The sequence below is a fragment of the Camarhynchus parvulus genome, chromosome 1A (assembly GCF_901933205.1).
Source record: "Camarhynchus parvulus chromosome 1A, STF_HiC, whole genome shotgun sequence".
Classification (NCBI taxonomy): domain Eukaryota; kingdom Metazoa; phylum Chordata; class Aves; order Passeriformes; family Thraupidae; genus Camarhynchus; species Camarhynchus parvulus.
The window spans coordinates 24,612,879-24,634,899 of NC_044586.1; the positions used below are offsets into that span (position 1 = coordinate 24,612,879).

The 22,021-nt window shown below is 39.9% G+C and overlaps 1 protein-coding gene across 4 annotated transcripts in view; it reads right to left on the reverse strand.

Annotated features, from left to right (window-relative positions):
- ATF7IP (activating transcription factor 7 interacting protein) overlaps positions 1-4,288 on the reverse strand; it is an 84,567-nt gene extending 80,279 nt beyond the window's left edge. For 2 of the 4 annotated variants that reach the window (XM_030960725.1, XM_030960720.1), the window contains exons 1-2: positions 4,151-4,288; positions 2,519-2,623 (exon numbers count right to left, since the gene is read on the reverse strand). The gene's annotated coding sequence lies outside the window, so the exon portion shown is untranslated. Of the gene's footprint in view, positions 1-2,518; positions 2,624-3,191; positions 3,491-3,880; positions 3,900-4,150 lie in introns of those variants that run through there. The other 2 variants (XM_030960722.1, XM_030960721.1) reach the window with 2 other exon arrangements.
- Positions 4,289-22,021: the final 17,733 nt, after the last annotated feature.

Consider the following 22,021-nt stretch of genomic DNA (forward strand, 5'->3'; position numbering starts at 1 on the left):
AAGAACTAGAGCATTCATTAAAACCAGAATATGCAATTTAAGATTAAAAAAATCCCCTCCAAACTAACAAAATAGACTCCCCTTTCTGAATCACACTTCCATTGTTCACCACAGTAAAAAAATAATAATGCATTCTGAAGATCCAGTTTTTACATAATGTATATCAGTACTTTGTATCTACAACCAATGACACTCACTCTTATAGTCTAATCTGTAGACTGATACTGTACTTCAGTTAGATGTTTTCAAAGATTTACACATTGTACATATGAAATCAAATGTTTGACTACCCTTACTATAAAAATACAAAATGTAAAAAAAATTAGAAAAACCTGAACATGAACAAAAAATGGAAAACATCTTAAAACACTATCAACAATACACAAAATCTTTTCAGACAAACAAAAACTAAGAGTCCCACAATACCCTGTGAAATTATTTTCTTAAGAGGATAACCAGAACTCAAAAGTTGACTCAACCTGTGTTCCAGATCCTCCTAACCAAGTATTAAAAATATTTTAAGTTACTTTTTTTGGCATCGTCCAGTAGGCTTTAGTATCTAAACCAACGCCAAAGTAGAGAAATTTTAAATATTAGGTATTACACAATTCATATCTAAACCATATTTAGAGATTAAGGTGTTCTACAGCTGACTTGAGAAGAAAAATATAATTTTAGAAAACTACTTTCTGTTTTTAATGAGCTGTCAAAAAAAAAGCAAACAAAAAACCCAACCCCAAAAAACTTGACACACACAACAGCCCTATCTTACTCCCCATCCTGTATTTGGATAAGTCACTGGTGCTTGATAAACAGCTTCTTACGGTACAATGGAACTAGGAGAACTTTTTCATGCAGTACACACAGTACAGTGAATAGAACTGAAACACCACGACTACAAATATGCATCATGGAAACAGCATTTATGCTGACCAGTTTACGAACTCCCGCTTATTTTGTGTGAATAGGTCAATCTCTCAGAATAATGTCAGGTACTAGAAAACACCAAGGAGACCAGCGAGTTATGTTCTGCAAAAATAACATTAGATTTCATTGCATTTAAGAGCAGCATTAAATAAAAAACATCAAGGATGGGAAAAAAATCCCAGCTCCCCATACTCACATATCCTAACAGTTTTGTAACTTAAAACTTCTTTTCTTCATTTATTACCCCTTATGAAAATTGCAATGAACATGTGCCATTGCCATAACTCCCAAAATAACATCCATCATGTAAAGATGGAACTAACCCTTAATATAGAAAAAACCATCAACAGTAGAATAAGTAGGAAAAAAAAAATCCACTAACATGCAAACTATTGAGTAAGAACATTCTGGTTTAAAAGACCTTTTGGCCTTACTGCTTACATCCCATGAATGAACTCAACATTTTTGCCATACGTATAGTTTCTGACAGTTAAGCTGAGATAAACCTAATAAATACTTACATCATTAAAACATCTAAATAGTGAGAAATTATTTTTTTTGCCTTATTTTGAAAACAAAACACAGTATTTGGCTTAGTCAGCTCCATTTCATGGTGAAAATATTTCTAGTTTGTAACAGGAAGCACACACAAATACAAGGGAAATGAAAATCTAGTTACTAACAACAAATCAGTATTTTAGAATTTACTGATGTGTAAAACATTTCTGTTTGCACTGAATTCTGTAAAATCAGTATTTAAATTTTATTAACTAATAACTTTTATTTAGCTGTTCAGGCTCTTTCTTGGCTGGCAAAATCACCTTCCATGATGGCAAGAAACCATATGCTTATGTGTTTTATGTCCCCAAGGGAAGCATTACTAAAGTAGCTTTTATAGAGAAATTCACACACTATAGTTAATGTTGCTTTTGTAAGTATTTGAAATGAGCACAGTAAGACAAGCTACAGCTTATAAAGTTACAGGAAACGTGGCAAAAAAGATGTGTGTATCTGTTAGAATCTGCATCTTCTTAAAAACAGACTTCAAATGGGGTAGAAGATAAACAGTTTCACAAAAAAGTCATCAAAGCAACAATTTAAATTGATGTATATAATTGTTGTTAAATCATTTTACAAATTAATGGTGCTGTGATTAGTTTTAAGCCTACACAACATCCAAGACACTTTTGCTAAATTATTTCATACAACAAAATACAACATTTTTCCATATTATCACAGAAAGCATCAGCTCAGCACTGCTGCAGTTGGTAGAAAGGTTGCAGCTGATAAAAACACAGTTTACTCCAAGCAATGTACTTAGTTCTCCAAGCTAAAAATGTAACAAGAATCCAAAAGTATTAATATAATGCTCCCTCGATTATACATACACGGAAATTTAACTTGGTAGTTCTGGAGCATATAAAATAATAATTCCTATATGTCAAGAATAAATAGTGGGTGCAGTTACCACGATTCATGAATTGCATAAATCCTCATGAAATTATTAACAAATTTATTTTACAATTGGCCTGACAACAATCATAATCATACATAAGCCCCATTTCATAGATCTGAAACAGAAATTACCTACCCAAGATCGCGTATCAAACAGCAGTGGTTTTTGTGTTTGGTTTCTTCTCTTCCAAGAAATTCTTAGTATCTGCAGCAACACTCTCCTTCATACCTTCCTGTTGGACTGCAAAAAACAGCACCTAATTAGAACACCACTTACTTTTTATATTGATAGCTGATGGGTATGTACAGATTTTATATTTAAATTATTCATTCCACATTTAAGCAGAGATTAAGAACATTCTTCACTCTTCTGCTTTTGAAAATATGAACGTAAGTATTATGAATTGTAACAAGCACAAGCATATATTTTAACTTGCAAAAGAGAGACAAATAGCATGCTTGTAAAATATTCTCTTCTTGCAGAATTAAGTTCTAATAAACCTATTCATAATAATGCTGCATTTTCTTGTATAGTTTGGGATATTAAGCAAACATGCCCATTAACGTGCTCTTACTTCCACTGGTTAGCATAGCAAATATCCAGAGGCATAAGTGACGTTCTTCTGTGACTGAAGTCTGCATTTTTAAGCTCACTGACTGCTTCCTAGAATAGCAGAGCTGTTCACCCCTTTATTTTAAGCAGATAGTTTTCCATCAACATTTCCACCCAACTTTTCCGGTAAGTCTATCTAGCCATGCGACGCTACTTAATGATTTCAAGATTACTGTTAAGTAACAAAATATCTTACTATCAGCATTTCCACTGAATATCTGCCAACGACTGCGAAATCCAGAACGATGGATTTGCTAGAAGAACAAACTACTCAAGGGCAGAGTGACACCAGGCCTCAGAATTAAAGAAAAAAGCACTTAATGTGAAAAGTTTAGATATTTAAAACATTTAAGCTTAAGGAAGAGAGGAGGTTCGAATGTACCTTCTTTACTTAGCACATGGCTTAAACTCTTTTGCCATGTTTTGATCTGGGCGGCCATGACACCTCGAGGAGCCGCTTAGGCCTTGTTTCCTGGTGACACCACACCAGTAAGCACAATTCGGCCTTCTCGGTTCCCATATAGAAACTGTTTCATTTCCAAGGAACGAGCACATCCATAAAGTACAAAAATTGTGCCCTGGCGCCTGCCAGTGTAAAAACACCACCAACACTTTCCCCTCGTTGTGTCTACAGTCCATGCGCTGCGATGTCCCACGCCCGCCGTGGCGGTGCGGCCCTTCCCGGCGGCACCCAGCACCACCCAGGCCAAGCCAGGCCAGCCGATTTCCGGCAGGGAGCGAGGAAACGCTCTCGAGGCGCCGGACGCGCCCCTGTCCCACCCAAACACGCGCCCTCACCTCGCCTCGCCTCGCCTAGGCCGCGTGAGGCGGGTCGCGCCCATGCGGGTGCCCGCTGCTCCCGCTGCGCGCCCCCGTCAGACCCACCTGTGCCCGCGCCGCCACCGCCGCCGCCAACGCGCGAAAGCAACAGGGACGCGCACGCGCGCCACCGCCGCTGCATTGGAGCCGGGTCACGTGCTCCCATGCATGCGCGTGTACAGCGCTGCAGCTTTCCGGCGCATGCGCGCTGTTGCTGCAGCCGCTGCAGTTGCAGCCGCTGCCGCCGCCGCCGCGCGGAGCAGCGAGCACGGCCGCCACTGTGCCGTGCCGTGCCTTCCCGCCCGGCTCCCGCGCCCCGAGCGCGCCCCGCCGTACCTGAGCCCTTATGTCCCGCGGCAGCTCCCGCCCGAGGAGCCGCCGCCGCTGCTGCTGCCGCCGCCGCCGCCGCCGCTGTGGATTCAAACTCGCAACGCGCTCCGGGCGCAAACGCCACCTCCCCCCGTCGCACACGTCGGGCCGCTATGCAAATGAACCCCGTGTCTCCTCCCCTCTCTCAGTTGGCCCCGCCCCCTCCGTGGGCACAGGGGCCGGCAGTGGGGGGCTGCTCTGGAACCGGCCAATCGCAGGGCCGGCCATCTTGGTGGCATGCAAATAAGCCTCCGTGATATTTAAATGAGCAGTGGCCCCGCCCCTTGGCGCGCAGCCGTGCAAGGGTAGACGCATTAAGCGCCGGGGCGCGCTGCGGCCGCTGCCGCTAGGGGGCGCTGTGGAGCACCGAAGGGCGGTGCCCGGAGCAGCCGGCCCAACCACCCTTCCTTTTCTTCCTCCCTTCCCTCCTGCAGCTTCCCGCCTCAGGAGCTGCAGGCTACGTGGCCCTGCAGCCTCTGTGACACCTTTGAAAGCCCGCCTGCAATCCGCCCAGCTGCACTATCAGTGACCTGCAATGCTCGCTGCTCGTGCCTTATCACACCTCGTGTCCCGCCTCTGGGCTAGGGCTGTGCCTGACCAAAGCCCAGAGGTTTGGAGTTGTTTGATAACGCGCATTGAGGTTCAAGAGTGCCAAGAAACCTAAGGGTGCCTGTTGGCTCTGCTTTTAGGTGAAGCTGAAGCACATGGGTTATCCTGGGCGAGCTTCGGGTCAAAACCACAAGCGGCCATTCCCCATCCACCCTCCATTTCTGCCTCAGGCACAGGGGAGAAAGACACACGGCCTGCTTTGACATGAGCTAGAACTTGGTGTTCTTTGTACCACAGGCAAAGGCAGAACTGAGCAGCAGGCGGTCTGTCCCAGGAGGCATGGATCAGGTTTAGGAGAGAGACCCATGGCTGTGCCCATAGAAAGGCAGGTGTGGACTTCTCGGCAGAAGTACCAGTCACCTACTAAGCTGGTAGTGGAGAATCCTGTTCTCTTCCCTCTTAAGGCAAAGAAAGGTCACATTCTTCCTGAACTGAAGGTGTGGAAAACAGCATTTTCATTTGTTTTCTTGAAAATTAAGCTAAATATGGATAAAACTTCTGTCTGTCATATATGGACCGGGCTGGCCAATACATTTCTCTATGCACATATGTCGTGAAACAGTATCTATGACACAGCCATTGTAAAAGTCCTGTCAGGTGTGCCTGGTGGATGGGCTAGGGGAACTTTCCTGTGTGACTGTCCAGGAACCGCTCTGGCAGTCACACTCACACCACCAAAGCTGGGACTGAAGCTGCTTCACACTCGTGGCTCCAGCAACCGATGGATGCTCCCCTTAACTCCATACCCTACCCACACTCTCACAGTCAGACTATGTTTCCTTACTGGTTTGACCCCAAGCTTCCCATAGCAGAGTCTCCAATATCTGGATCCTTAAAATAATAAAATCACAGTGCAACATAGAATAAGAGGTGGAGTTGGTGCCTTGGAGGAGGGATCCTGAACAAAGAAAGCCCTGGGCTTTTATACCCTCCCATTCTATGTGCACTATAGTCCAAGGTATTCCAGCTGAGTCCTTGGCTCCTACCATGTCTCCAAGTGTCCTGATCACATGGCCAATGCCACAGGCCCTTTGCCTCCATTGTTGTCCAAAGGGTTGCCAGCAGTTCACAGCCTCTTGCCCCTCTGGAGCTCCTGCCTCCCAGAGCTCAATCTGCAGCTGCACTGCAGCTACACACTGAGCTACCTGCACTGAAGGTATTCCTCAACAGATTGAGGGGTAGCGGTTTAGGGTTGCACCATTCCCAGTGGTTTTCCTGATCTCTCTGCTACATGTTTCCATTGCACAGCCAAGATGGAACAAGGAAATGTACATGTGTCCATAAATTTGGAAACACATCTGCAATAGGGCTTTAAGAAGGGGTACTAGCCTGGAACTTGAACGACTGAAATGGGAACATGCATCTTTCTCAGCTGTCTTTGCTATAGGCGTGACAATTTCTAAGAGGAAGTCTGACAGAAACCTGTAACCATAATGTCTTAAACTTTCATTGTTGAGCTACAGTGCCATGGTGAAAAGTTTTGTCTTGAAAAAGGGATACATGAATTTGAAATTAAGTCTTCTGAGCTTTGTGTACAATCAGAGGACAATGTTCTTCAGAAAGAAGAGGCCAGAACTACCCAGAAGTGGGCAGTTCCTAGCCATGCCTATTGTTTAACTTGTAAATTCATTTCTCGTGAGCGGTTTTGCAGGGTCCTTCCATATAAATCCTTTGGGAGTCAATCAGGATTTAATGCTTTCTGGCTAAAAGGTGAGTTTCCAGAAGACTCTGAATTTCTTCAATCTCTATAATCTCTTTGAATAACGACTGGCATCATTCCCAACTCAATTTAGTATAGAAGCCAGTACAGCAATGTAGTTTTGTTCTGTGCAGTACAATTCATGTAGTGAAGAGAGAGTTAAGAACAAGAGCTGGCACCAATCTCTTCTCTCTGGCAACCAGTGACAGGACCTGAGGGAATGGCATGAAGAGGAGTCAGGAGATTTGTATTAATGTAGCTGTTATAGCAAGTTAGTGCCCTGCTATGGCATTGCAGACACCAACAGTGGTAGTAGGACTGTATCCTTAAGTTTGAAGAAAATATAGTATTTGAATTACAAGATTAGGAATTTGAGGAAATGAAAATCCAGATTTTTGTCAACCACTCTTCCTATGACTGGTCATAAATTTGAAAAAGCAGTAGTGTCAGTTTATATTGCTTGGCATCTTTGCAAGAAGAAGGTTAAAATAAAAAACTTTTAGAAAACCACAACTTCATCAACTTGTCTCTATTTGCAAAATGTGAAGGTTTTGCTGTAAAAGGAATGTGCAAAGCAAACAGTACAGTGGAATTAAATTAACAACATACAAAATTTTAACACCACGAGAAAGTAGATATTGATCTAGTTTCCTGTCTGATTACTCTGTTAATGTGTTCAAGTATTGTAATGATAAACATGGAGAAAAAAAAATATTCCAATGGACTTTACAAAAATAATGATAAAAATTGGGCATCTTATGTGCAAATCAAGAATTTCTTCTTGATTTCCAATTCTCCAATGAACTTAAGGCTTAAAATCTGCATACACTATTTAATTTTCTTATTTCCCAGGTAGTGTTATAGGACAATTTCCAACCTATGAATATCACTAGAAATCTGAATACATGACCCTTCTTTCTGTATGTCAGATTGTGGTAAAAGTGTGATATTAACACCATGAATATTTTCAAAATATTAACTCTCCCCATATGATTTAGTAATTGCTAATGGAGACATTGCAGGATCACAGTGGGAATGCTAAAAGGAAGAAAGGAAAGTGATGCATGAAAAAAGGTACAATTCTCAATATGAAAATGTACTTTTTATATAAAGATAACTGCTGACTTTTAATAAAAACAAAAGACGATCGTAAGAAACATTTAGCAAGAGGGAAAAAGTAATTTTATTTCCAGTAATTTTAAATAATTACTGGAGAACATGTATTTAAAGACCTCGCTTTGCTAAATGGATGACACTTTTGAGCCAGTAAGATTTACATTATTTGTTTTTTGGTAAATCACTAGAATAGTCAGTATTTCTTACATATTAATTGCCTAATAGGATGGAATGATTCAAACTTACCTGATTATAAACAATTCCTGCACACGTCTAAAGAAACACCATAATACCAGAAAGTAATTTCACTAACAGATATATTTTTGGTAAGAAAAAATAAATCCTTATCTGACAACCGGATCTGTGATTTGGCACTGTTACATTAATGGTTCAACTTGCTGATCATAGAGGTCCTTTCCAACATTAACATTTCTCTGATTTCAGTCTTCAAGAATTTCACTGTGAAGGCTTAAAATGTCACTGATAAAGTAATTGCATGTTAACTTTCTGGTGAAGAAAACCAGAAAGCTTTTAAAATTCCTTTTTCATACAAGGGCACTTTTTTTTTAAATACAAAATTTTAAGTACCTCTCTGAATTTATTTTAAGACATTTTATAAATCTTTTAAATATATTAACTTTACAGTATAAGAACAAAGAGCAGAAACATGGAGAATATAACCAAAATACTTGACGAAATTTTCCTGTAATGAATTAAAGCCAGTTAAGGCATTTGCACTTAGGTTACTTTCCACAGTAGATTAAGTACCTTCCTGTAATGTTAATTTTGTAAAATATGCAGTAATTATCTATTATCTTTAAAGCTAATAAGAGGATTTGGGGAAAATTCCTAAGTCTTCTCTCTTCCTCTCTGATTTTATGTTAGTTTTTTAAAATAAATTTTACTAATTATGAAATAAATATTCTCCTGCTCGGCTGTTTGTGATCTAACTTACTTTGTTGTGACTTTGGTGTAGTAACTAACTAATTTATTTGCTGAGCAGACATATTTAGTTTAAACACCTACCAGTCGTTTTTCCAACAGAATTGTCCTCTCTCACTTTGCTACTTTCTGCCTCCATCTTAACAAGTTATATCTAACTTAATTTCTGGTTTTAATAAGAAAATCTTATTTTGTAGCAGTGATATTTGTACAGTTCAGTGGTAAGTGCAAAGTCCCATTAGTGACAAAACCATGTTTCTACAGCTTTTAAAATTTGTTCTACTAAACTCTCAGTATTTTGAGACACAGGCAAGTATCTGTCAATTTTTATACGTAACATCTAGTCTATCAGACTTTGAAAGAAAAAGTGATTTTAACAAAATGTGATGTGATTGACAACTCAAATCTATTAAATGAACATCCTTTCCAAAAGAATCTAAAAATAAGTCAATTCTGAGCACCAATCAGGAACATTTTTTGGAAGGAATAGCTTGTCTCCTATTGTCTCATTTGATATGAGAAACTTGGGAAACCTAGTTGTAAAACCAGTACCTAATATACAGGATATAATCATTAGAAGTATTCATTTGGCCATGAAATAAGCTGGTTGCCATTAAGTGTGTTGACTGAAACTTAGTTCCTGAACACAGTTCTCTTTCCATTACTTCAGCAAAATTGCTCTAGGAGTAACTTGCTTTGGAAGATGTCTTTCTCCCTCTAAAAATGCAAAGTAATACAAAGTAGTCAGGTAAAGGAGCATTGTTATTGCAGTACAAGTTGTGAAATTAGTACTCAGTTTTTGCTCCCATAATACTTCTCAGGTGCAGGATGCTTTATTTTTAGATGACACAGTTTTCTGAACATGTGTCTCATTAAGTTTTATCCAATATAAGTGTTTTTAGAATTGGGTAAAGAAATGTAAAGAATATTTTATATGATTCCTCCTTGGGAATATGTTTTGACCTGTAGGAAGGAATCTGTCTGAACATGTCTGGAATGTAATGCATACTGGATGTTTTCAGTAAATAAACTGATAATCTCATCTGCAAATCATCTGAAATGTGTGAGTTGATTTTTGTCTATCCTAACTTAGTCTAAAAAAAAGAAAAATAAATGAAAAAATACTGACCTTGAATGTTGAGCAGGAAATATACTGGTAAAAAGGCTTACCCTCAGGGCGAATCATTCTTCTCTCAGTTTTCTTATTCTCAGTTCAAGCCTTAAGCTTTTTTCAATGTCATACCTGCTTTAGATCCTTCTAGAAAGTGGAAGATTCATGGGTTAATTAATTAAAGTGATATGTCTCAATAAATTATGTGAATCTGGAGGAAATTGCCAGTGAAGAATCAGATGCAGAGTGATTTAGTAACAGCTTTGAAAGGTAAAATACTTGGGCTTAGCAGCAGTGAACTTTTCAAGATGATGTTAATTACATAATAACTGGGACTTAGGGTGTCTCATTATCTCAATTGTATTTTAAAAGGTCTCTTTTTTTTTTCCTTCAATCCCAATACGATCAACCTTCTACAGACTTGCTGGAGACTTTGTGAATAAAAAACTGGCTGACATATGAAGGGTGGAATGTAAGAAAGAGTCTGTTTGGATTTATTTACTTATAATTATCAGTTTTGTTACTTCTGTATTTCCAGCTTGGGTTGAATTTTCTCCATGATGTCTTAAAGTGGAAATGAAGGATAACTTAAACGTTACTGTATTTGTACAAACCCAAAAAAGCTATCATATTTTTTAAAAAACGCCCATCAAGTTTTGAGTTTTGTCTGTATTAATTTGGCCATTGTTTTTGCTAGAAGTCATTGTCTTCCTTTAAAGCCTCTTCCTAAGTGAAGTTGTCATCTGGTCAGATTTGGCCAGATTCTGAGTACTTTGTCATTGCTTCCTCCTGTAGGGTTTTGTTATGTGGTAAACAAAGATGAGTATTTCTTGTATAAATATAGTTTAGATAATATCCAACCGTTCTTCCAATACTGAGGCATGTAATTAACCAAAACACATGATATTCATTGGTACTGATTACAGCCATCAACAAATGGAGGAGTCAGCACTGCCCATTGGCAGTTACCATGCTGTTACTTAATCATTAATTTAATTTCCATGACTTAGTAGAATAATTTTAGATGATTTCTCCAGAATGTTGGTGTACCTGGGGAAGTGAGAAAGGAAGGAAGGAAGGAAGGAAGGAAGGAAGGAAGGAAGGAAGGAAGGAAGGAAGGAAGGAAGGAAGGAAGGAAGGAAGGAAGGAAGGAGCCACTGATGAGAAAACCTACTTAGAATTTGGCTAAGAAGCTAACATGTACATATAGAAAAAGTCTTATCACTCTACCACTGTAGCAGAGCCCTCTCATGGAGACATTCTCTATGATACAGGGACCTGAAATCACAGACACTTTTTTCATTAAAATATACATTAATCCCACAGTCTCCACAAAAATTCATTTACAACATGAAAAAAAGCCTCCCCTAAATTACTCCACTCCCTGGCAATGTCTGGTTCAAGTTTTGTGCACTGCCTCTCCCAATTACTGTCATTATCTCTAATTCCTTCAACCATACGTTGGACAACAAAACAGACTGTGGTGGCTTAGCCTTGTTTAACACCCAGCTGATCTCTCACTCCCCCTCTTCAACAGGACCAGTTGGAAAAAAGAGGGTGGACAAGCTTAGGACAGTCAAGATAGACAGTGAAATCACTTACCAGTTACTACTACTGGGAAAACAGACTTGACTTGAGGAACATCAATTTATTGCCCATTAGAATTGATTAGGGGAATGAGAAGTACAAAAATTAAAACACCTTTCTGCTTTTCCTGTCTTAAAATAAGAAGAGCTCAAAGTTATTACTGTGTAATAAATAATGTATTTTCCTTTATTCTTTGCCTTTTGATAAAAATGCTGAAATGTTGGTTCCTTTTAACACAGGCTGGTACAGGTTCTTGCTTTGTTTCTGTCTTTCTGCTCTATCTTACAAATTGGAATTTTAATGTCTTCTTGACATAGCTCATGTCATGTAAGTCAAACTTAATTATTAACATAATCATCTTTTCAAATGTAGCTCATTTGTTTCAAAATGAGAAGAACAACTTAGAAAAATTCAAAACAAAACATTATCTCATCACGCTCAGTTTCTTCATTATGATAGGGTAAAGCCATATTTATAATGCAGTCTTTTCTGTGGGGAAAAAAATCTCTCTGTTGGAGCTGGAGGAAGAGAAATGGCTCATGCAAAAACCCCATAGATATATGGAAGATGTTATGGTGCCACTCACTTTTGGACATGGTTTACTGGTTTAGTGGTGAACGTGGTGGTGCTGCTGCATTGAAGGTTGGACTTGATATTAGAGATATTTTCCAACCTTAACGCTTCTAGGATTCTGTGATTTAACAGCATATTCTAAATGCTTATAACATCTATGAGCAAATTTATGCTTTATTTTGCGTTTTCACCTAACTTTCAGATGCCAATGCTACTCTTTAGAATTTATTTTGAAAGAAAATTATGTTTTACTTTCAGTTGTATTATATTAATATCACTTTATGAAAACATTAAAATTTATTTCATTGAAAATACAGACTTTTTTTTAACTAATAAATGCTTGTTGTGTGACCTCAGTTTATCTCTGTCTTTTGTTTCTAAAGAGAAAACATACAGATCTCTAGAACTCCACACCCTAACCAGAATTAAGTAGCCCACCCTCATGATGCTAGCACTGAGTTGCCTGAAATTAGAGGCATGCATAATTTTTTACCAAAATAAAAGTTTTTGTGTGATAGATGACAGAGAAGTAAATATATCAAAACACTTAAAATAACATACCTTCCACACAGTGTTTGATTAACAGACTTGGACAACTACAGAAATAATTGTCAGAAATACCCCTTCAATATTTGATATATTTTGAAATGATTTATCTGTTAAATCCTGCTTAACTAATTAAATTTATTCAATTATCTTTTCTTTCTTTGCATTCTCCTCTTCATAATCACTCTTCCACTCCTGCCCCCAAGATTTGACCCACAAAAATATATTTTGAGATTGTATTGAAAACTAGTCACAAGTCACCATCAGGGGACAAAACTCTGATCAAAAGGAATTGAACCCTCAGGTAAATAGTCATCCCATTTCAGATTACTGAGGTTTTTAGGTGCATTTCTTTCCAGTCTTCTGTGTAGTTCTGCATTTTGTTCTAGTCTCCTGCTAATGCCCATTTACTTCTGAGATGTGTCCACAAGGCACGTCTCTGTTTCGCCTGCTCCAGCAACTCCAGGGTCTGATATCTCTTTTGCCTTACTCTTTTTGCCAGTGTGCCCATGGTTTTCCACTTCTGCCAGATATGTGAAACTTTTCAGAGCTTCTCAGCTGAGGAAAAAGCAGGTTCAGTCACAATTTTAGTGACCCAACAGCAAAACCAGTGAGGAACTACGTAGCTACCAATTCACAAACCTGTAAGCTACAGCATTGGAATAACAGCAGAAAACCAAAGTTGTTTTATAGATATCCATCAAAACGGTAAGAACTGAAATTACCCTACAATTATACCGAAAAGGAGGTGATGCTATTTATCCAGGAAAACCACCTACATGTTGCAAAGGGGTCATAGGTTTGTGCTGCTTCAGATTTTGCTTGGATGAATAACTTTTCTGTGCTTTGCAGGCTTGTGGTTTTTTAAGTTGCCTTGCCCCCTCTAATTTTAAAGTGGCTTCTTCAAATTACTCAAAAGTAACATCCATTTGTAAGAAGAGTTTTGGGTTTCCCTTATACCATTCTGCTTCTTGCCAAGGATTAGCACCATGGTTTTACTTATTACTTACTTGCTAATTCACTGGTGGAGTGGTAAGTGCTAAGAACAGTTTTTCTAGAAAAGGAAACCAAATGCTTGTAGGGATTTATTTCCCATTCCAGATGATCCCTTCGTGACGTCTGCTCTCTGGGCACGCACAGGTGTGTGCACACATGTGTGCAAGCGCTCTTCAACTCCCTTAAGTACCTTCAGAGTGTGGTAAATAGGTATGATTTGTGCTTATAAAATTGAAACAGTAATAAATATGGATACAGTAATCAATATTTGGAAATAATAAAACAGTTAAAAAGTTGAAATGCCAAAAAGAAAAGCGAGAGGAGGGGCTCTAAACCCCTTCCCTGCAGATGTTCAGGATAGAAGGAAATAGCAAGAGATAATGGTTACCAAAATTAACAAAAAGAAGGAGAAAATCTGGTTGGGTCCCAGGAAAATGCTAATTATAAGAGATTTATTGCTTTGATGCTAAAATATAGTAGAATGTTAGTTTTGGCTTACATTATATTGGCTTGGTGAGCATGTGTAACCCAAAGGTGAACAAAAGGACAAAAGAGGAAGAGGAGAGGCCTTCATCAGGACGACCCCCAAAGACTTGTGCGACCACCAAAACGAGTGATGGAGCATGCGCCGTAAAGGTGGTGATGAGGGCGGAGACGGAAGAGTGATGAATCGAAAATGGGAGGAGACGATATCGACACCTGGCTTATAAGGGGGGAATCTTCACTTGGCAAGCTCGTACGTGAGGTGGCTGGGGTCCGAGAGCCCTGCACTCCGTACCCCGCGGTTATCTTTTGCTTATGCGCTATTATCTGAACCAAATTATCCCTTATTTTAATCAAATTATATTGTCAATATATATTCTCTAAATTATTCAATTAAAATTGCTGCTATCTTAAATATTGTTTGGTTTTTTTATGAAGGGATAATTGGGCAAACATAACAAGAGAAAAAGAAAATTCCGCCAAGGTATGGCATGGCATTCACGGAAATAACACCTCTGCCTGTTGGCTGAACCGTGACCATGGTGGGGTGCATTGGGTAGTGCAGCCCACCTGCACGCCCGGGTTCTGCTTCTAGTGAACAAAAGTATGAACAAGATATTCTCATTGTGCTTTGCAGAGCCATGGAGTGGCCAGTGGTCCCATATCCGCGTAGGGCAGCGCAGGGAATGCGGCCTGGGCTCAGTGACACCAGCCTATGGACGGAACCGCAGGGACGCACGGCCATGGCAGCCTCACCAGGAACCAGTCCCCGGCAAGGCGTGAGGGACTCGGCGTTGCCTGGCAACCGGGCTCGGGACATGAGGTGTCTCCGGAGAGTTCGGAACATGTCAGGGAGTGTGAGGGGGGCCCCCACAGGGCAAGGAGCAGGAGCAAGGATGGGCTGAGGCGGGAGGGGCACAGCTGGTGCCTGCAGGAAGGCGCTGGGGGTGCCGGGCCAGCATTGGCCCAGCGCTGCGGGATCACGCTCCGGCCGTCCCTGGGGATGGCTCCCGGCATGCACAGCGGGCCCTTCCCGTCTGCTCTGTGCCTCCTTCTCCAGTCCGCAGACCGGGCGAGCCGAGAGACTGGTGGGGTGTGAAGGGCATTGCAGACCATCCTGCCCCAATTCTGGTTCTCTTGGTGGACACTGAGATCAGAAGCAGCCCATTGGAGAGTATCACTTTTCAGGCAGTGGAATTGCTCTCTAAAATCTGGTCATCATGGTTGTACTTCCATCAGTAGCATTAGTAATGCAGGTAGGTACAGTTCCCTAAATCAGAATGTGTTTACAGAGACTTGCTGAGATCTAGACTTTGCATCCCAACAAAAGAGGTCACAAAGTGAGAGAGATCCAGAGAAAACTAACAGAGAAACAAGATGTTTGCATAATGATATTTAACTTTTTTGGTTTTCTGTCCTAGATGTTCTGAAAACTCATGACCTGCTCATGCCAAATGAGTAGAGTGGCTAAGACAAAAAATATAGAGTACAAGGGTAAATATTTATGCATGCATGTGATGTGTCCCCAGCCAAACTTGGACACCCCAATTACAGTTTTATGCAAGGTTCTCATACCTCTAATCACTAACACAACCCTACTAATTGCTAATCATGGTAAAAGTCTGCAAAGCAACTATACTTCTGCAGCATTGTGGCTGCTTGTGTGTAGAGTCACACACATCAGTTTGGTATAGTTACTTACAGGTAAGTAGGCTGAGTGAGTTGGGGATGTTCATCCTGGAGAAGAAAAAGCTCCAGGAAGACCATATTGCAGCCTTCCAGTACCTAAAGGGGACCTATGGGAAAGATGGGGAAAGACTTTTATCAGGGCCTGTTGTGATAGAACAAAGTGCAATGGTTTCAAACTGAAGGAAGGTTAATTGACATTAGATATAAGGAATACAGTGAGGGTGGAACAGGTTGCCCAGAGAGGTGGTAGGTGTCCCGTCCTTGGAAACATTCAAGGTCAGGTTGGATGGGGCCCTGAGAAGCCTGATCAATTTGCAAGTGTCTTTGGTTATTGCAGCAGGTTGAACTAGATGGCCTTTAAAAGTCCCTTCCAACAAAAACCATTCTGTGACTCAAAGATAAATAAAAATGTATCCACTTTGGATATTCTTGAGTTTTGTTCTACTCCAGGCATTAAACTTGTGTGTCTTGCATCCACAAGAGAAACCAATTCTGACCTTTTTTCCTTACTATCAAACTCTGCAATGGAAAAGAATTTTTAAATTGTTTTGTTAAAATCCCTACATGTCAAGCTGAATTTCTGGTACTAGACCTATTCTACAGGACTTCTGTTTAGAATTTTAGAATTGCCATTTTAGTATCAACTTTCCTACTGTCTGTGAAGTGGGTACATTAAGGAGCAGCTGATGAGGAGCCAGTCTAGAAGCAAGTATCTAGGCAGATTCACTGCCATAGTCTAAAAGTAAATTTGTGAAGTCCCAGATGCAGTGCTCCCTCATTCCCCAGTTCCTGTACTGCAAAAAACCACTAACTACCCCAAGTTCTTCAGCCATCAGAATTCTGCTGGAAGTACAAATCACTGTGACTACAGGTTCTTTTTATGATTCATGAGCACACTTTGTAGCATTTCTGAAGTGTAGGGTTTTATTTCTGTTTTCTAGTTAATGTGATAAAATGCCCAGCCTTTCTGTCTCCCTCTTTATTACTGTCACCAGCACCCATTGGTCAAATTATGGTCTTCTGCATTAGAAAAAAATGTATGCTCTTCTTTATCAGATATATGGAAAAGACTAATTCCATCCATAAAGAGACCTTACTTTACATTCACCTTGAGTTTAAATTGAAAACATGTTTAATATCAAGCACAGAACAGTAACACTTTAATAGCCAACTGTGCTATTGAAATCATCATATTTTATTTCATGTATCCAACTATTGCATGTGCCCTCGTTTGCTATTTAACAATGCTAAACAATTACATATGAAGGTGAGGGTTTCCTCTGCCCCAGGCTTTACCACGTGTATTGATATATTGACTTGTTAATATACAATTCTGATTTTGTAAATGATGCCATAAACTTTGGAGTAGTGAGGCCCTGAAATCCATAAACAGAGTAATGAGAAAGCAGGACTGTAGAGCTTTACACCATTATCTGACATTTGCACAAACAATAAAACATTTTAGGAATAAAGGGCTATGGATCTCTGACTCAGGAAGCTTCAGGCTGACTCAAAATCTTGTCTCATTTTCCATCACCCACAGCTCATGCACTACTGCCTCCCCTCACTCTGCACCCAAGATCAGATCACTCATGCCTGTCTGCCATGTGGTGAATCAGGAGTGACAGAGCCATTACTCCATGAGGAGTAATGCCAGGACATGTCCATGATACACATCTCTCAGTGTGCTGTTCTTCCCAAAAGCAGATTCCCTGGCTGCAGCCTGGGATGTGACTTGTCCCTTCCCTATTGAGGGGAACTTGGCACAGGACAAAATGTAGGTCTTCTTTGAACTGGAGGGTTTATTGCAGCTGGACTTCAGAAGCTGAGATGGCAATGCTTGAGGAAAACAGTCAGCTGCTGGGGTTTTCAACTAAAGCTGCCATACTGTGCACTAAGACAATCAGCAATGATGCCCTAGTTTCTGAGCATCCTAGGCTGGGTTGCTCTACTTTAAGAATTAACAGCTGGTTTTACTGTTCAGCTGCAAAATAAATAGGTGATTTCTCAGGGACATATAACTAAAGTTCATTCATTCATGCCTTTCATTCATGTGAAAAGCAACAGTCATCCTTGTTTATATTAACTCATAATTTCATTGTATGTTTTGGAAATGCAAGGTTTTGTGGCCAAACACCACTGTAGGGATCCTTTTATTCTCTATTTCTGTCTCAAGATGCAATGTGACTTGCATGCATCTACAGTAAAGTAAGATATGGAAATAATAAATACTAGAATTATATTGATTAAAAGGAAGACGCAAAGGGAAAAACATCCTATTACAGTATCTTACAAAGATGTGTTACAAAAAATGTTAGATTTATTGTAAAACCCTTCAGAAAAAATACAGGTAGGACTTAATAATTCTCAACTCTGCAATTGAAGAAAATGGCTAATTTTCCGTAGTTTTTTTTTTCTGCTGGATAGATTTCATGGACATAAATTTTTCAGTTGCCCCCAGATTCTTCTTTGTAATTATTAAAAAAAAAAAAAAACAAACAGGAAAGGTGTTTGTATGGGAGAGAAAGAGGAAATCTTCATAAAATTAAATCAGTTTCAAGCTCTTTTATACAATGGTTGCACTTAAATGTTCTATTGTTGGAATGTTTGAAAATATTTAAGTTTTTACAGTGCACTAATACTTTTCACTATGGTATGTAAGGAATGCTTAAAATCTAAAGAGTAAGACAGACATGAAGGACAAAAAAAAGAGACAAAATTAGAGCAGAACAATAGTTGATATTTTTGGTTCCATGATTTCTGTCTTGGTTTTTTCAGGGTGTGCCTTTATATATATGTCTGTCTGCTTTATATGTCAGGAAAAAAAAAGGAAGGGCTTAGTTGCAAGAAAAACAAAAAGAATAAGAGGCTGTGAAGGACCATTGGAGACAGGAAGTGCAGTGTTGATGAAAGAAGGAAGTGAGAGCCATAAGGGAAGCAGTCCATCAGATGGGGTCAGGAGAGTTAAAAGCAAAGACTACTGTGCAATGACATCTTCACTGCACCCACTGAAATTATTTCTGTGTCTCCCAAAACCAAACTCTGGTGGAGTCCTTACAGGAAAATGCTAAGCCTTCCCCTTAGCTCATATAAACATCAAGTGGTGGTGGCTAAGAAAATGACTGCATGGAAACTATGGCACTGAATGATGAGGTGGGAAATGATGATTTTTCTCCTACAGCAAGGCTGAACTACAGCTGAATGCAGATAAGAAGGACCTATTTGCCAATGTCCTTGCAATTCTACTTCTGCGTATTTTGTAATTAAAGTAGAAATGCGTAGTTTAGCAAGTCAAGATACACATTTACCAGTTCAGGACGCCTTTGCAATGTCATCTCTGTTGTGAAATCCCACTGTTCACAACAGCTCAGTTTTAACAACACGTTCATCTAACTTCCTCTCTTGAGAGGCAGGAAATCTAATGCAGCCTTGCACACTGCATACTCTCCTGCATTACATGATTGCATCTGTAAGCAGAAGGTTATATATTCAAATCCCTTTCACGGCTGCATGCCTGCACTGGAGTATTACAGAGCAGCATTAAATACTACTTAGAATAAGGCTCTCATGAGTGACTTCTGAAGAGAATTACTTTGTAGGCTACCAAGCCTAGACAGTCAATTAACTACTAAGCCTATGTACTGCTGTGCTCACCTTACCTGCATGCAATAAACTTGGGTTAATATACCTATGAAAACATGTCTCTTTGAAGTATCCAAACCAAGCAAGGCTTAGCCATATTTATTACCATTACCTCACCATATATATATATATATATATATATATATATATATATATACATACATATATATTTTCATCCATGAACAGACTTGTATGTTCCTAATCGGACCTTCAGCTGGTATCTCACATAGGTAGTAATTATTTCATGGGTGGTTCTGTTTTATTATGGCATGCCAAAATATGTAATGCTATTGGTATGACCATCATAGACAGCTGAGGAATGTTACAACAAATGTGTAACAAATAATTTCCACCACAGACCAATGATCACAGGACTTCATTTCTAATGTAGCAAAAACTCTCATTCTGTAACGGAAGCATGTATGAAGTGGCATGGTACTGGACATTAATTCAATTTTTCCCTTTTAAAAAATAATTCAAGGTCTCTTTAAATCAAAGTTTTTAAAATTAAAAGCATGGAGGAAAAAAAATCTAGTATTTTAACTGAAGAAAATGGGTTTTCCTTGGCAGTTTCCCATATAAGCATGCTAGCACATGGGAATTGATTAAATTGAAACCCAGCATAAGATCCTTAAGAATGAACCGCTCTCTCTTATAAATATCCAGTGTCAAGAGGCAGAGAAGAGACAGTGTGGAATCCTAACACCAATTGCACCCTGTGTTCTGGTTCCAACCAGGACGGGGTTAAATTTTGCAGTAGAGGGGAGGGGGTGCAGCCAGGACCTGGCAGTTGTTCCACACCACCTCAGTCATTGCTGGGGGCAGGGAGGGAGAGAAACTCACTCACTTCCTGAGAAGAAGGGGCTCCTGTTGGTCAAGCAGTCGTGGTGGATGGAGCAGTGGGGTAATGCTGATTCTGAGTAGAGGGAATGGTCAGGATGGCATGGCTGTGGTCAGGCCAAACTCTGCACTCTCTCTTTTATACCCTTTTGTTATTAATATTCTTTCTGTTGCTGTTCATTTTCTTATTTCAGCCCATGATCTTTGCCTTTTGTGCCTCCAGTTCTTCTCTTCAATCTGCTGCACCACAGAGGCAGAGAGGAAAGGGGGGAGTGGAGTAGCAATGTGGGATTTGGAGTTTCATTGGGAGCACTAAATGGGGTAGTGCCATTCCTACAACAGCATGTTAATACTAGGGTATCCTACCAGTTGATCAGTGGATATTACATTTGCCTTCTGATCTTAAACAAATAAATGACAAGATATTTTTAATTTTGAGACTGCCATACTGAAGGCAAGCAAAAGTGGAAGTCCACAGGAGGCAAGATCTGTTTGAGAACTTAGAAATACAGTGATGCTATATTTATGTGTACCTGAATCCAAGTCACTTTTTGTAGAAATATTTTTTGAGGGGGCAAACCATCAGCTTCCTCTCCATATTACAAATGTAATTTGCCTATCTCCTTCCAAAGAGGTGCTTTTCTACAATTATGTAGTATTTTCCTTCATGTGTCTTGGTTTCAGCTGGGTTAATTTTCAGCTGGTAGAGTTAATTTTCTTATTAGTCAATAAGTGCTGTGTTTTGAATTAAGTATAAGAATGATAATGTGGTTAAGCTGTGGCACCGGGGAATAAAAAAAGATACAGAGAAATCTGTGAATGTGACAGAAAAAAAACCCAAAGGAACAAAACCAAAACAAAACCCCAAATCTGGTTCTGGAAAGCAGTGGTAATTATGATGCCCGGGTTTTAACATCAATGTACACCTCTTAAATTAACATGACTTACAAAGAAAAGGCTTGGAAGACATTTTAAAACAGACCAATGAGCCAAAATGAACGTTGCCTTAGAAGTGTTTCATCTTTTGCTGTAGAACCCACTTATTCTTCTTAAAGAAAACCAAAGGAAAACTAATGAGTCAGTAAGACTCACGTAGTTTCAGGAAATGGCTTTATACCCACTGCCAGATCATATCAAGAGGAGAAGGAATGACCTCATTACATCTGAAGACCAACAAAGAAGAGACCTTTCTAACCTTCCTGCTGGTTTCTGGCTTCCCACAGCAGCACTGACAAATATATCCAAGAAGCTGTCTCTGAGTCATCTCACCTGTTTTGGTGCTGTACACGTGAGAGTCCTGCAGGAAACAGGGTCAAGCTGAACCCGTGTGAGTTTTAGATGAGCCACTCTACTGCCTGTTGCTCTCCATCCGCCATTCCTCTGCACCTGGATCAACCTCTCCATTTACTCATGTACAAGTTTCTCCTCAAATTGTGTCAACCTAATGTCAACCTCCTGTCTAAACACAAGTGCATCACGCAGTACAAGTGTTTGCAGTTGCAACTTGTTTATGAGGCTATGCAGAAAACCTCCTTAGAATGGCCACACCTTTCTCTCCTTCGGTGCTTCAATATAGCCCCATCATGATCCCCAAAAGATCCCCCCCTGTGACAGATCCCCGTTCTTTCTATGGAGGATCCTTCAATCATTAGGCCTTGCTCAAGCCAGCTGCAAAGACAAGCCGGGGGTCCAGCTCATGTTTTTCTCAACCAGCCTCATCAATTCTTCATCAACTTAGAGCAACGCTGCACAATTCTTATCTTTTACCACAAGGTCTGAGTGTGCAATTACAGTCACAGCTGCAAATTCCTCAGATGCTCTCCAAGTGAATATCAACTCCACATAGGCTTGATGGTTGTGTAGAAATGAACTGCAAGTGAAAAAATTATGTTCTTTTCAAGTGCACTTCAAACTGGGAAAAGAAATCATCAAAAAGTGATAAAGAAAACAAAATGTCATCCTTGTTGGTGTTTGGCCTAGTATTTGGGCCAATAAAGATTTGTTA